General features: G+C 35.9%; 1 non-coding gene across 1 annotated transcript; it reads right to left on the bottom strand.

Annotated features, from left to right (window-relative positions):
* Positions 1-9486: 9486 nt before the first annotated feature.
* TRNAA-AGC (transfer RNA alanine (anticodon AGC)) lies at positions 9487-9559 on the bottom strand. The gene has a single exon. It is a non-coding gene; the product is annotated as a tRNA-Ala (tRNA).
* Positions 9560-11142: the final 1583 nt, after the last annotated feature.

Here is an 11142-nt window from a genome sequence, read left to right as displayed (position 1 = left end):
GATTTATCTGGCCTGCATAGAAGGAAGACCAGATCGCGGATGCATATTCTAAAAGAGGACGAACAAGTGAGCAATATAGTGTTTTAACCGTGAACATATTAGTAAAGTCACTAGATGTCCTGCCAACAAAACCCAAGAGTTTCAGTGATTTGTTAATCATAGTATCAATATGCTATCAAAAATTGTAGGATACTCATTTTTTATACATAATAAAGTTTGTATTTTAACGTTAAAATTTAACATTCGTTTTTAGTGAATCCCTATCAGATTATTTTTACAATTTTTTACTTCTAGTGACACGGTTGGGAACATGAAAAGAAATTGATTGCAACAGAGATGGGACATCACTTATAGCGTTAAGTATTTTGATAACGGATATAAGGTCCATCTCAGTTCTACGTCTCTTCAATGAAGACAGATTGAGAGATTGCTCTATTTCAACAACAACAAACCATCACGCCGTTTCCCCGAAGGGGTAGGCAGAGAGGATAGAACGCCATAACACTCTATCTTGGCATACAGACCTCGCTTCCTCTACATTCATACATCTTCTCATGCACGCACGCCGATTATTCCTACTTTTGAAATGTCCATCTTTAAGTATTTGATGGACTTGATCGTGCCATGTCTTTCTCGGTCTTCCTCGTTTTCTGCATCCATCAACATTTGAATCGTAGATCCTTTTAGCCGTTCTTTCGCTGTCCATTCGCTCTACATGTCCAAACCAACGCAGCACCCCTTTCTTGATTCTGTCAATAATGCATGTCTCAGCCTTACACACTTCACGGATCTCGACATTTGTGCACCTATCATACATCGTTTTACCACACATTCGCCTGAGGGATCGCATTTCGACAGCATTCAACCTACTTTCATCATTATTTTTCCAATTCCATACTTCGCTCCCATACGTTAGAGTTGGAACTAGAACTCCGTTGTGAACTGCTAGTTTAGCCTACTGCGATATTTCAAAATAGGAATAATTACCCCTTTGTAATCCGAGCTACCATGCCACTTTTCTTAAAAAAAGGTGTTGGACAGACTTAATATGGTCAATATGAGTCCTGTAGAATGAAGACCAGATAGGAGAAGCGTATTCTATACGGGGTTTATGATACAAGCGGGAATTTGATTCGATTGGGCATGCGTTAAGTGTCATAATTTTTCAGTGCAATCTCTCATCATCATCATGGTGCATAGGGCACTGCATTGGTACACCAAAAGCAGCGTATCTTGCCCATTTTTATTACATGAAGGTAAGATGATCAGTCTTAAGTTTCAGGTACCAGTCTAGGGACTATGAAATATTCTACTGTAAAAACACTTTTAAAAAAAAAAGGAATAACCCGCTAAGCCTCTATTTTGAGGCTCGTCAGCAGGTGGGATAGAGGGGATATGGAAGGAGGTAATGAAAAATACACCACAATACCCAGACCAATTGAGAAAAAACCTTAAATGGATTTTTTTCTTGCAACTGGCGGGAATCTAACCCGCGACGCCAGATTCACAGTCGGCCGGTAAACCAATTGCGCCACGACGTCTGTCAAAAGTAATTTTTTATATTTTTTAAATTTAAATTTCATTGATAAACCCTTACGGGTTACATACATTTAAAAAAATATTTTCACTTTTAAAATTCACATTCTATTGTTAATAATAATATTTTTAACATCTTTTGTAAAGGTTGTCTGAGTCTTTTGTTTAGTTTTGTCTGGTAGTTTATTGTATAATTTCAGTCCATGGTTCATTAGTCTCGCTTGTCCTTTTCTCGTTTTAAAAGATTGTGTATGATATTTTTCTGATATTCTCGTATTGTGTTCATGTTTACTACAGTTTTTAAATTTCTATTCAATATTTCATAGGTATGCCTACTGCCGACAGCGACACGGTACAAATTACTGGTACATAAACACAAATGTTTTTTATACAAAACACTCAGTTTACCCTGAAGATGGCACCTGCAATGGTAGCCGAAATGTCAGAACAAATCCAACACACACGGTATCACTCAAAAAATAAACAAAATAAATATTTCATGCCGGGAATCGAACTCGCTTGGTAGGCGAACGCGCCGATCGTTACACCACGAGGCCGACAAAACGCGGCATGTCTACGTGTGTTAATATGTCAATGGTCCAGCTGTTCGGGATGCTTGGCTGTAAAATAGCGGCCGTCCGGGCTAGGGGTGAGGCGCGAGGCAGCGGCGAGTCAGCGGTAGCGTTCAAATTCCATACCTTTGTCTTGTACCTGATTAACATAAGGTGTCTGAAAATCTGAACTCGCTCGTAAAAAACGGGGTTTTCTTCATCGCGGAAGATGCGCTCGCGTCCGCGATAACACGCATAACACGCTGTCGTTTGCGCGGTACGTTTTGGCCGTGTCACAACACGGATCGAAGAGCGAAAACTAAAATTGTTCGTGGTTTGATTCACAACTTTACGCGTTTAAGTTTATCCTAAAACAGCTACTCAAAATTTGTATGTTGGAGAATTAAATCGTCAAGAAACTTCAAATCGCTCCCCTGCGCAATCAGCTTAAAGAGACTCGTACTTGGCGCACAAGCCAAAAAGACTTAACTCGATTAGCACTCTCTAAATACCCATCCACAATTCCTCTTTCTTCTCTAACTCATATAGTGTCCATGCGGCTCGACTGTGGAATCATCTCCCACCCACCATCAAAGGATGTTACTACATTATCTCTGTTTAAACCACGTCTGAAGAAACATCTCCTTTCTCTTCCTTAATCTCTCATCTTTTCCTATTTTCTCTTTTTCCCATTGAGTAATGGTATTGCTTTGAGATAATTTATGCACAAATACATTTATTTCTATTATCATATTTATATATCTTAAGCTTTTTTTATTTTCTATTGATTATGTTTTGTAACCTGAATTATAAAAATAAAACATTTATTTTATCGGTTGGTTGGAAGAAATTGCCATTTGGAAATAAGCCCGCCAATGCACAATTAACATTATGTACAAAAAGTTAAATAAATAAAATAAAAAAATAAATAAAAAGCGATTGAGATTTACAAACATCTCGGAAATATAAACAGAGATGGTGTGATATTTTTATTTTTTTTATTTGAAAATTATTTAATAACCCTTCGGGATTATAACATTCATTTGACAAAAATAATATATACATGTTTTATTCATACTCTGTTTTTTTTTACATATTTTGAAAAGTTTGTCTTACCATGAAGGTAAGATGATCAGTCTTACGCTTCAGGTACCAGTCTAGGGACTATGAAATATTCTACTGTAAAAAACTTTTTTTTAAAAAATGAATAACCCGCTTAGCCTCTATTTCCAGGCTCGTCAGCAGGTGGGATAGAGGGGATATGGAAGGAGGTAATGAAAAATACACCACAACACCCAGACCAATTGAGAAAAAAACTTTACATGGATTTTTTCTTGCAACTGGCGGGAATCTAACCCGCGACGCCAGATTCACAGTCGGCCGGTTAACCAACTGCGCCACGACGCCTGTCAAAAGTTTTTTTTTTTTTTTTTAATTTAAATTTCATTGATTAACCCTTACGGGTTACATACATTTAACAAAATATTTTCACTTTTAAAATTCACATTCTACTGTTGATAATAATATTTTTAACATCTTTTGTAAAGGTTGTCTGAGTCTTTTGTTTTGTTTTGTCTGGTAGTTTATTGTATGATTTCAGTCCATGGTTTATTAGTCTCGATTGTCCTTTTCTCGTTTTAAAAGATTGTGTATGATATTTTTCTGATATTCTCGTATTATGTCTATGCTGACTGCAATTTTTTACAAGTTGTACTTATTCGTCTACAATTACATTAGTGGCTAATTTATGGATAAATTTTAATGATTCTAATTGAAAGAGTTCAGTTATATTTAATTGCTTAGTTAGTTTAAAAAGTTCTCTAGTTGCTGTTAGATAGGGAAGGTCATATACTAACTTTAATATTTTATTTTGTTGTCTTTGTAGTCTGTTTATGTCATTTTGATATCCTGTTCCCCATAGTAGTTGCGTATAACATATTTTAGTTTTTACATAGGCTTCATACATTAGGATTGATTACATTTTTTTTATCAAGTGCAAGTAAGTTTATGTTAGTCCATTTAGTCAACATAGTCAGGTCTTCGTTTACGTCATTGTTTGTTAATACGTCAGTTTGATTTTTATAGAAAAGTCGAATGTCGTATGCATATTTTTTTTTTTAACTTTAAACTTCCACAGTGATAAGTCATTAATATATAAAACGTATAATAGTGGACCCAAAATAGATCCGATTATATTTTATCGATCGGATCGAATTCGAGACCTCTTGCATGGCAGGCAAACGCGCTGACCACTAGACCACGAGGCGGACAGAGCCCGAAACTTGCGGTAAGAATTAAGCGCCCAGGTAATTTATTGTGGATGGTAAATGGTGATGCTTCATCATCCATTGAAAGAGAATATAAGAAGCGAGTCAGTCTTAAATGATACTCGATTTAAACGCGTTCTTGAAAATCGGCTAACTATTATTAATGACAATAGCTTTTGTATTAATATTTTACTTTCTCATACACCCGGAAAGAAATTCAGCACAACAATGTTTTGAGTATGTCCAAATGCTTGCAGACTGGCTGGATTTTCTCCCTAGGGATCTGTTCATATTTAAATTTATTGCAACAGAGGGAAAACATTTTTGAGAAGGGAAAATGGGAGTCTAGGCATGAATAAGTCAACAGATGGAAGAGTTGAGGAAATGTGGATGATCAAACATCTACACTTACAAATACACATAAACACATCCTTATGTTGTAACACAATTAATAATACGTATGATTTTTATTTAGAAACTTTGCTGGTCTGTCTTTAAATAGTATTTTTTCAATATTGTTTCTATATCATTGTTGACTGTTTGTTTCTTTAAAATAAATAGGCAGAATGGTGAATGTTACACAGTGTGTAAAGTGGTCACTCAAACCAGCCAATGACAAGTCATGAGCCCTGTAAATGCCTAGACTCCCATATTCCCTTCACAAAAATGTTTTCCCTCTGTTGCAATAAATTTTAATTCAGTATATTTTGACAAACATTTAAACACAATTATATTAACAATATTTTAAGTTTGTCAAATTTTTTTAAGACAAGGACTGGATTCAACTCCCTTGGGAGCTGTTAATATTAGCATATTACAACAGAGATGAAGAAAATTTTAGAGCAGGTAATATAGAAGTCTAGGCATCTACAGGGCTTATGATATGTCAGTGGCTGGTTTAAGTGACCACATTACACACTGTGTAACATTCACGATTTTGCCCATTTCTCGTATATATTCCTTCAATTCTGTAATATGTTTGTGAAGTTAAAGAGCTGAAACCTTTATTTATGCGGGTGAGATTCATCGAATTAAATTATTTCACCTACATACTAGGCAACCCCTAAATAATATACTTTTTCAATTTCTATACTTCTTCATGGACCAGATGGATTTATAAACAGTTAGATGAATCTCATCCGCATAAATAAAGGTTTCAGCTTTTTAACTCCATAAAAATCAACAAATGAAAGAATTGAAGAAATATAGATGTTTAAAAATGGGCAAAATGGTGAAAGTTACACGATGTGTAAAGTGGTCACTTAAACCAGCCAATGATAGTTCATAAGCCCTGTAGATGTCTTGACTTCTATATTATTTTTTTATTATTATTATTCGTTTATTTTTCCATACACATATTATTTACATAGAAATTTAATTACAAAAATACATCTTAAAATTGAGCTATAACATGAATTGGAAAAAATATGCTTCATCTTTGTTATAATAATATGCTACAATTATAGTAACTAGCAGGCAAATTTTATTATTTAATGAAACTTTTATTTTATTGGTTGGTTGGAAGAAATTACGATAAGCCGCCAATGGCCGCAAATGGCCGCCAATGTACAAATAACATAAATATGACATTTTCTTTTTTCTTTTCCTATTACAGTAGTGAATTACATCACAGAACACCCAGGTTTTGCACAAATATAATGAGAGAAAATGTTACACAGTAAAGAGAAAATATATATTATATAAGAATATTTTGAGTATGTCCAAATTTTTGTAGACAAGGACTGGATTCAACTCCCTGGGGAGCTGTTTATATTAACATATTACAACAGAGATGAAGAACATTAAAGAAAAGGTAATATAGAAGTCAAGGCATCTACAGGGCTTATGACCTGTCAATGGCTGGTTTAAGTGGCCACTTAACACACTGTGTAACATTCACCATTCTGCCTATATTTGAACATCTATATTCCTTCAATTCTTTCACCTGTTGATGTTTGTGAAGTTAAAGAGCTGAAACCTTTATTTATGCGGGTGAGATTCATCTAATTGAATTATTTCACCAACATACTAGGCAACGCCTGAAAATTTTATTTTTTCAATTTCTTTACTTCCTAATGGACCAGGTAATTTATTAAATTAGGATGAGGAAAGGAGAAAAAAGAGAGAGTGGAGGAGTGGAGAAGAGGGATTTTAATAATATAGTTGACCAGTTCAAAATTTTGTTATTATTCATTATTATTTATGTCGTCAAATGCGGTGTGCGGTATGCGGCGGGCAAGCTGTATTCTTCGTCCACCCGGACGCACGTTGCTTAAACAATATACGTTTCAAACATAACGCTTCGGTTATAAACTTTCATCGGTGGCATATCGTTTAGAAAGTCGAGTGGAAGGCACTCCCATTGTCGTTGTTTTTTTTCTCTTCTATTTTTATCTTTTTTCGTCGATCGTGTTGGGCCGCGCTACGGGGCTATCGCCATCCCACAACGGCGGCCGCAAGTACGGCCCATAATAGTTTGTATTATTCGTTGGGAATCGTTAGAACGTTAACGGATCGCCGAGCGGAGTGACCCGAACCTCGCGCGCTCGCTCGGCCGCGCTGCAGCGCCACGCCACGGCGGGCCGAAAGTCGCGCCACACCGCTTACGGACCTTTTCATACGAATCGCCCAAATCGCCCAAATCTAGAGCACAGACTAAATCGATATTATGTGTATGGTGAAATAATCAATGCGGCGATGTCCCCATCTCTGTTGCAATCTCAGATTAATCATCCACTAGAGAAGACCTTTAATGTTAAAGGCCCAAGAGACACAACTCTCCTCGTCTAAATACCAGGGGCGAACCGTGTATAGAAGCGATTATGCGCAGCTTACCATCATATATGACTAACCATAATTTCGAGGAATTCAGTACTATGACGAAAAGTAATTTCGCCTGAGTTCGATAGGGATCATGTTAGGATCTGTGTTAGGATTTTTTTTTTATTTTTTTTTTTTTTACAATTTTAAAAAACCCGTTAGGGTTACATTAGAAACTTAATATTGTCTAGTCATTTTATGTCTCGTCTAGTCTAGTTAGTTCAGTCATCATGTGCTTTTTCAGATTGATTTTAAATTTGTCTCCATTAAAAGTTTTCAAGTAGTAAGGTAGGTCGTTGTAGTGTTTAAGTCCATTATGTAGTATTTTTGACTGTCCTGTGTTTGTCTTTGCTTTTTCAATATGATAGTGTTTTTGTTGTCTGGTGTTATATTTGTGTATGTCAGCATTTTTGACTAATATTATGTCGTCGTCTTGTATGTTTCCCAGTGTTATTTTGCCGGTAGTGTCTTGATAATTTGATGTTCTTCTGTGATTTGTTATGGATACGTATTGTTTTTCTTCTGTTGATTGAGTGCATGTTGTATAGGGCAAATTATTCTAATGTTTCCTATATGTATTTGGGTTTCGTGTCGTTGATTGATTTGTTTGTATTACTACGTTCTTCTTCCTTTCCGATGCGGGGTCTGGAGCGTGCGGCCGCGGTCTCAATTTGGAGCTAACACTGTATTCCTCCACTGTCATACTGGGAAATTAGAAAAAGGTGATTGTGCTGAGCATGTGTATTTGATTGATCACAAACTGACAATATACTGCAGTGGGGGGTACAATGAAAGTTTTTAAAGTTTGTTTGTTTTGTTATTTTCGCGGTTTAATTGTAAAGAAATATTAAATTTTCACTTAATTAGTTTTAAAAAATATATGATATTAATATGCGAAACTGAAGAAAGGCTCAAGTCTTTATGAACAGTTTCGGGAAAGGGGTGGATGCTTTCATTGTAACCATAATAATGTTTTACTGTAACTTTATTTACAGAAAAACAAATAAATAATTACTATTTATTTTAAATCATTTCTACCGTTTGTATTTTTATCCTAATATTAATATTAATAATGCGCGCCCAGCGCCTGCGGTGAGCCAAGAAACTAGCCGATTATTCCGGCTTATTTTTTCATACAAATAAGTATACTATATTTTGAGCGTCTTAACCCCAATGCGGGTTTTGTCTCCTAGATTAAACTTGCAGATTACACAATTTTTTTGAAGATTCTTGATTTGGAAAACAGAATTTCAAACATTTCTTCTTAAGGCCTATTTTTCTTTGAGATGGTACTTTTGACATAATACCATAATTACTTTCATGCGCCATACTCGTATTGCAGGACATATGGCGCTCGACGCGGCCGTTTTTATCACTATTAATTCCTAGAACAATTCGGCTAGTTGACATTTCACTTGAATACCTAATATCGACTATTTTATTTTATTATTTTTTTGATGCGTTTTGTATTAAAGTAATGGATAATATATCTATACAATATATTACATCACGAAGTAACGTCGTTTGAGTTGATTTCATGGATGAAAGTTGGTGTATCACATAGAACCACAGAAAAATGTCCATTTGTAGTATATATTACTTACATTATATTATGTACCTTCTATGTAGGTACAAATAAATGATATTTTTTTATAACTTACCTGTAAATAAAATCACTATTTGCCACTGCTAAATACTAAATATTAAAGATACTAAAATTACGCCGATAGTTTGGATATCGAATAATCACCAGATATCCATTTTTTATTAGGCTTAGTGCATGTTTAGACATGGTGGTGTTCGCATCTCTATAAATATGCAAATGATTGATGTATTTTTGGAAATACTATATATATACTACGGTGACATTTTTTTTGGTTGTGTTGAGTTTTTTTCTTTTTTTCTTCGTAATACTGTTTTTCTTCTTTATTTTTTTTAAAGCACCAAAAACAAAAAAAAAACATAGGTTCATTATTTTATGTGTACAATATTATGTCTGTACTCTTTTATTTGAATCTTAGTAAAATTAATGTCTGAGCACAGTTTATCGGAACAAACATGTATTTATTCCCATAATGTATTAATATTGTAAGAAGGCGTGTAATTTCTTGAATAAAGACTATCATTCATTATCATCATTCCCTTTCCGCACCTAATGGTGCATAGGGCGCTGCATTGATACACCAATCGCAGCGTATGTTGATCATTTTTGTTACATGAAGGTAAGATGATCAGACTTACGCTTCGGGTGCCAGTCCTGATACTATGAATTATTCTAGTGTGAAAACACCTTTTTAAATAATAGTTCATATCAACCACGTCGGGAATCGAACCCGAGACCTCTTGCATGCTAGGCAAATGCACTGACCATTACACCACGAGGCCGACAACTATCATTATTATTATAAAAATAAAATGAAAAATTCGCGCGTGACTTTCGTCCAATCATATGTACTAAAGTACATTTTTCCTCGCTTATGAATATAGCTTCGTTTATTCCTCAGTTACGTCTGTTTGACCCGACTATTGTATTAGCTCTATATATAATATGTATGTATATATCTATGTAGATAAATCTATATCTAGATAGTCGTGTAGATATATTGCTATTATTTGCAGCAGACAATTTAAATCCATATTTCGCTTTTCATTATGGCTCCACCAATAGAGCACGGAGCACCGAGATTTCAATAAAATTAATTTCTTACTCTACACTCTTACATGACCAGGTCCTGGTCCGTTTTCGCGTCCAGACGGTCGAAGAATACAGTTCTGTGTATTTCAAATAGAGCCAGAACCCTGGACGAGAGTTTTCGACTCGACGGCTACTCTCAGGTGAAAATCCCTAAAAAAGGAATCGAGTGAAGATTGGTCCGTCTCTCATTCAATACGCCTACCATGCCCGAGGTCCTAGGTTCGCTTCCTTGTGGGCGTGAATTGTTGGTTATAAATGAGGTTCTATACTGCAAAATTTCAATATTCCTGGACTGGCACCTGAAGCGTAAGACTGATCACCTTACCTTCACGCAACATACAATAAGGATAATATGCATTTGATGTTCTAACGCAGTGCTCTATACACCACTGGATGAGGAATGAGAAATGGTGATGATACGATGATGACATGACCAGTAGTCAAACCAAAGGATTAGTCATGTCATGATTAGGCGGCCTCCGTGGTGTAGTGGTCAAGACGCTTGACTCACGCACGGAAGGTTCCGGGTTCGATTCCCGGTGAGAACACAAAAATTAAAATGTGATTTTTCTCAAGCCTGGGTGCTCTGTGATGTAATTCACCACTGTAATTAGGCCTCCTGGCCTGTTGTGGTTTTTTTTTTCCCCGTAAGAGTAGGCAGAGGATAGAAAGCCATAAAACTCTGTCTTTGCATACAGACCTCGCTTCCTCTACATTCACACATATTCTCATGCACGCACGCCGATTATTCCTACTCTTGACATGTCCATCTTAAAGTATTTGATGGACTTGATCGTGTGCCATGGCTTTCTAGATCTTCCTCGTTTTCTGCATCCATCAACATTCGCACCGTAGATCCTTTTAGCCGTTTTTTCGCTGACCTTTCGCTCTACATGTCCAAACCGAAGCAGCACCCCTTGCTTGATTCTGTCGATAATGCGTGTCTCAGCCTTACACAGTTAACGGATCTCGACATTTGTGCACCTATCATACATCGTTTTACCGCACATTCGCCCGAGGGCTCGCATCTCGACAGCATTTTACCTACTAACCTAATTGTTTATAAATTTGTAAAAATGTGGGAATAATGAGTGATGCTACGAGAAATTGTACGGGGCGCGGTAAAAATTGGAGCATTTAATTGAAAATTTTTCGGCAAAGTTACAAAATACATGGAGGTAGGAAGGAAAAAGCCAAACCCAAGGATGAATGTACTTATTGATAATGAAACCATAGAAAAGGTTAATGAAATGAAATATTTGGGGATAATACT

This window comes from Micrasema longulum, unplaced genomic scaffold (genome assembly GCF_059751315.1).
Source record: "Micrasema longulum isolate JH-2025_06_02 unplaced genomic scaffold, ASM5975131v1 h1tg000140l, whole genome shotgun sequence".
Lineage (NCBI taxonomy): Eukaryota > Metazoa > Arthropoda > Insecta > Trichoptera > Brachycentridae > Micrasema > Micrasema longulum.
The sequence above is the reverse complement of the archived record's forward strand: the minus strand, read 5'-3'. Positions and strand labels throughout refer to the sequence as shown.